Source organism: Limulus polyphemus, unplaced genomic scaffold, assembly GCF_000517525.1.
Source record: "Limulus polyphemus unplaced genomic scaffold, Limulus_polyphemus-2.1.2 Scaffold6974, whole genome shotgun sequence".
Lineage (NCBI taxonomy): Eukaryota > Metazoa > Arthropoda > Merostomata > Xiphosura > Limulidae > Limulus > Limulus polyphemus.
The window spans coordinates 15,334-21,289 of record NW_013672584.1 but is presented as its reverse complement, the minus strand read 5'-3'; the positions used below and the strand labels follow the sequence as shown (position 1 = coordinate 21,289).

The 5,956-nt window shown below is 39.4% G+C and overlaps 1 protein-coding gene across 3 annotated transcripts in view; it reads right to left on the bottom strand.

The window, feature by feature from the left end:
- The window catches only part of LOC106474227 (retinoic acid receptor responder protein 3-like), a 15,537-nt gene that overhangs the window by 7,410 nt on the left and 2,171 nt on the right, over positions 1 to 5,956 (bottom strand). The window contains exon 1 of one of the 3 annotated variants that reach the window (XM_022402579.1): positions 4,770 to 4,843. The exons of the other annotated variants lie outside the window; for them this stretch is intronic. The gene's annotated coding sequence lies outside the window, so the exon portion shown is untranslated. Of the gene's footprint in view, positions 1 to 4,769; positions 4,844 to 5,956 lie in introns of those variants that run through there. 3 annotated transcript variants of the gene reach the window in all.

Genomic DNA, 5,956 nt, shown 5'->3' with positions numbered 1-5,956 from the left:
GAAGGGGAAGAACTGTAATAATCTGCAAGAACCACCACCGTTAACTACAACACTGATAGGGTAACAAGAGTATATATGAAGGAGAAATATAAACCTCTGTAATACATATATGAGGACTTATGCTGATTGGTTCAACTCTTAATACAAAACCCAACCACAGGGAACCAACATCCGTGTTGGGGCAGGGTGACGGATCCCAATCAATGGAGTGAGCTGCAATTTTCACGTCTGTGAAAATTTGTTTTTGTTTCATATTGGAAGATATCACGTCATCTACACCAGCAAAACACCGCCACCCAACTCTCACCTGAATGGTTTTATAATAATTTTTATATTCTGTTTGACTTTCATTAACCCATTCAGGAGGATGCCTCCACAGTCCACCACCCCAGTGCCTTGAAACTGGAAAGTGGTAAGAACTCTCAAATTTCACTAGAAAAAAGGGGGGATGCAGTGGAGAGTCCGGAGGAACATCAACACCTGAGACAGTGCAATGGGTGACCATGAAACCCTATTTTTAAAAGCAGACCATAGCAATTTATTCAATACAAGGCATGGAAGGGATGGGATGGACAGCTATCCTCCCTTGCATTACCCATGAACTACATGGGTAAGTACAGTCCAGGACAGGAAAATTTATGAAGCAATTCCATTGCAAGGTTAAATCTACAAGCAATCATGCGGAACACCCCATCTCCACAGTGTGTATTGAGTGGCAAAGGAATTACAACATGTAATCGACATGGCCTTACAGCGCAGATTTGATCAGTTAAAAAAATACCTGGTCAGGCATGACTCACCACAGAATGGAATCCAAACAACGAGTAATAATAAAAAGGGAAGAAGGCCCCTGAAAAGTAAGTCAAGAATAATAAAAATAACTTACCCAGTCAAAGTCTCACTGAAGTCTGAAGAATGGCTACAGGAGGAATATAACAGCCCAATGAGGAGGAAACCTCGATCCTATGCAGATATTGAGTGATGAATTGAAGAATTTCTGCCAAGGGATGATGAAGATGAGATGCCAATGAAATGGTAGGATGTAAAATTTGATGTGAAGACACCAAGAACAAAGTATGGAAGGAAGGTGATAAAGAGGAATAAGCCAATCGATTTAAAAGCCAAACACAATTGGTGAGGGTGGAAGGAGAAAGCTCACGAACAGAGGGCAGCTGCCAAGGAATAAAGAGGCAGAAATGGGCACTATGGAAGGAAGCTGTGCAAGCAATATAATAGGAAAGCGCACATACAGGGCATAGAATTCTATCCGGATCAAGCTGAGTATTAAGTTGGGAAATGGAATGTAGGGAAATCGATGAAAAGGAGGTGTTACCCTCACGTGCCGCCAAAGTTTTGGGGATGAAAGAATAATCCGTATAATAGAGAAGATATGTAGGATGATAAAGAGTATGTGAAACACCAATGGCAAATAAATCAGACCTCCAACATCCACAGGCTAAAAGAAGAAGGAAATAAGTCTTAAGGGAAAGGTGAAACAAGGAGAACATGGAGAGTGATTCAAAAGGAGGCAAAGTGAAGCAGTGAAGGACCACATTAATATCCCACTGTGGCGGACGTCACATTTGGAAGGAACACATCAATTGGCAAAGCATAGGAGAAGTAAAGACCCTATGGTATCAGAAAAAATTAAAGGTATGGGACAAGGCCACCCGATAACCTGAGATCAAAGAGACAGAAGACTCCCGATCAAAAAGCCAAGTGAAGAAATCTGCAATATGAGAAACAGTGGGTTGAGCAGGAGAACATACTCGACCCAAAGTGGCAGAAAATGTTCCATTTACGTTAATAAACTTCCATGGAGGAAGTGCAAATGAAATGAGACAGATAAAAAGCACCCTGTTGGTACAAGCTGGATCTCCTCATCAAGGACTAGATAAAAACTAGGCATGAAAATGAGGACAGGAAGGGCTGGATGAAGCACCAGTGACTGAGGTTGATGAAGAAGGGATGGAGTCAGAGGAAGAAGTAACAGAGGGGTAAGTTGAAGCTGGAGAAGCCAAGGAAACCATGGCTTTAATCAGAAACAATCGGAAAGATTTGACACGGAGTGGCATAGATGATCAAAATGACCTGGTGAAAAAGTTGATTGGGAGGATAGACACATAGGTATTTGTTGGTCCAATTCTGGCTGAAAGCATCAACATCCTGAGCAAGAGGATGAAGTACCAGGGACCAAAACATAGGTAATTTGTGGCTAAGGAACATGGCAAAAGCATCAATGTGAGGAAGGCAAAGCCACTGGAAAACAAGAGGATCTAGATACCACTGCATCAGGTAGATTTTGTCTGGACGAGAAAGCCAATCCTTAACAAGATTGAAAGCACCCGCAATATGAATATCTAGCATATGGGTCCAAAACAGAAGATCCAACTTATGAATACAGAGGGATTGAGAACAGGTGATTGAGATGAGCAACCATTGTAGAATTGTCAGAATGGATAATTATCACATGATTTCTGCCCAGATGGAGAAAATGAACTAAAGCAAGACATACAGCGAGAGGATACTGATATGATAATACCTCTTGGCTGCAGATCAATACCCCAAAGCTTCCTGTTGATTGACCCACACACCCCATTCCTGAAGAGATGCATCCATGAAAATGTGTAAACCTCAATGAGGAGAAGAAGCAGGACACCCACTGATGCGCGAGTCTTGTCCAACCACCAATACAGATCATCAACAAGGGTAATAAGAGCTGTCAAAGGATCACTTGCAAGATTCCACTCGTCATGAAGAGCCTGCATATGAGCCCAACCTAAGGGGATAAGGGATACCATGGATACCACATCCCCAAAAGCAATAAAACCTTGCGAGTTGTAATAGAGGAAACTTTACGAGCATGGAGAACTGAAAGCTCCATCGAATGAAGTCAAAGAGGAGAAGGTTGGGCCTGAGTGAGATGGGTTATTTGAAAAAAACACCCAAATGGACAAGATATTGGGTTGGCCTCCAGGAGCAGCTGATGAGTATGACGAGCTGACTCCTGTTGTGAAAGAGCTAATGGTAGCCAGTCATCCATATAATGATGAAAGCACATACTGAGAGCATGTAAGTGAGGAGCAAATGCTCTGACCACCCGACAAAAAACATACAAGGCCACAGCCACCCTGAAGGGCAGTGTGTGAAACTGCTAAACCACACTGTGGTAATCAAACTGACGATAGAGTCACAACTGATGAGATATTGGGATATGCAAATAAGCATTCACAATGTCCATCTTAGTCATCCACAAACCTGGAGAAAAAGCCCACCTGAAGGTGAGAAAGGACTCCATGGTAAAACATAGCAGAATGAGAAATTGATTGAGGCTAGACAAATCTATTACAGGCCACCAGTCTCCAGTTTTCTTGGGGACAACAAACAGCCTGAAATAAAAGCCTGGAGAATGATGATGAACAGGTTCGATGACCTGTTGAGACAGATGGTCTTGTACTGCCCCAGACAGAAGGTCTTGTACTGCCCCAGACAGATGCAGGCTGGTGTAGGATCCAGAGGCATGGGGAAGTAAATGGGTATCTCATACAAAAGAGGGGGGGGGGAGAAATGGTAGGACAAGTCCCTCTGATAAAACCCAAAGAACCCACAGATCTGTGATGAAAGATTGCCAAAGGGGAACAAACTCGTACAATTGAGCTCCCATCAGACCGGAACCCACTGGGTAGTCAACGGTACTGTTGGCAATATGCCCATCTACATCAAATAAAATGACAAGATGATAAATCCCTGGAAGGAGGTACAGGTAAAGTCTGAGAAGGACTAGGACAGTACACAGGAATAGGGGGTTGGCTTGCTTCCGACTGCGACAAATATGTTACCAAAGAGGAAAGGGGTAGAATGTTGACACTCTAAGTACTATAGAAGGGAAGTAAGGGTAAGATAAAGGCATGAAGCCTGGGCATGGGTTAAATGCATAGGAAAATCAGGGACTGTTCTCCACACAGGAAAAATTGACTCCAATTGTTGAGAGTCGAGAAATGGATAGTTAGCCTGATGGTAAGATAATGCAATCTGACCCATAGCCCATTGAGGGCGAGACATCCTGGCACTCTCAACCAATTGTGAAGAAAATTGCTCAGCATGAACCCTAATATCTGGGTAAGGTGAGAAAAATAAATGTGGAGAGGAAGAAGTATCACGCAACAAAAAAGGACAGGGATCATAGGAAATTGGGGAAATGGATAAAACATCACATATCTGAGAAATCATGTCTAAAAATACTGTATTAAGCCTAGCTGATTCTGCAGGTGGGGCACAGGAAGACACAGCAAAATACAGTGGTGAACAAAGGCTATCAAAATCTTCATCGGCCCAAACAGGGTCAGCTTGCTCAGGAGGAAGTGGGGCAAGTTCAAGAAAAGGAGGTTGACCCATATAACGATCAATCTCATGGTGGATAATCACAGATAAATCCAATGATGGGTCTCCCCCACCTGCAGCCTGTGAAATAGTGTTAGTAGGAGGTATGATCCCCAAAGTAGTACATGAACCTCAGAATTCACTGTAGAAATATATATAAAACAAAAGTGTTTAAAAGTTAAATTGATTTTTTAACTCAGTGTACAACTTCAGTCCACACGTATCTTTTATTTAATCCAGATACAAAACCAAAATAAAATGTTATGCCACTCAATGACTATGCTTTTAAGTTTTCCATATATATATATATATATATTAAATAGCCATAGTGCCATTGCTATGTATTAACTTACTAGAACTTATAATGTACTATTATTTGGTATACATACCAGTATTGTTAAATGATGAATAGCTAATAGAACACATTTTACAACATTCTTCATAATCATGTCCAATGAACAGCTTATAGAACACACTTTATAATATCCTTCGTAATCATGTCCAATGAATAGGTATTAAAACACATTTTATAACATCCTTCATAATCATGTCCAATGAATAGCTAATAGAACACATTTTACAACATCCTTCATAATCATGTCCAATGAATAGGTATTAAAACACATTTTATAACATCCTTCATAGTCATGTCCAATGAATAGCTTATAGAACACACTTTATAACATCCTTCATACTCATGTCCAACAAATAGCTTATAGAACACATTTTATAACATCCTTCATAATCATGTCCAATGAATAGCTAATAGAACACATTTTACAACATCCTTCATAATCATGTCCAATGAATAGCTAATAGAACACATTTTAAAACATCCTTCATAATCATGTCCAATGAATAGGTATTAAAACACATTTTATAACATCCTTCATAATCATGTCCAATAAATAGCTTATAGAACACATTTTAAAACATCCTTCTTAATCAGGTCCAACAAAAAGCTTATAGAACACACTTTACAACATCCTTCATACTCATGTCCAATGAACAGCTTATAGAACACACTTTACAACATCCTTCATAATCATGTCCAATGAATAGCTAATAGAACACATTTTACAACATCCTTCATAATCATGTCCAATGAATAGGTATTAAAACACATTTTATAACATCCTTCATAATCATGTCCAATGAATAGCTAATAGAACACACTTTATAACATCCTTCATAATCATGTCCAATGAATAGCTAATAGAACACATTTTACAACATCCTTCATAATCATGTCCAATGAATAGGTATTAAAACACATTTTACAACATCCTTCATAATCATGTCCAATGAATAGCTTATAGAACACACTTTATAATATCCTTCATAATCATGTCCAATGAATAGCTTATAGAACACATTTTACAACATCCTTCATAATCATGTCCAATGAATAGGTATTAAAACACATTTTATAACATCCTTCATAATCATGTCCAATAAATAGCTTATAGAACACATTTTATAACATCCTTCATAATCATGTCCAATGAATAGCTAATAGAACACATTTTACAACATCCTTCATAATCATGTCCAATGAATAGGTAATAGAACACAT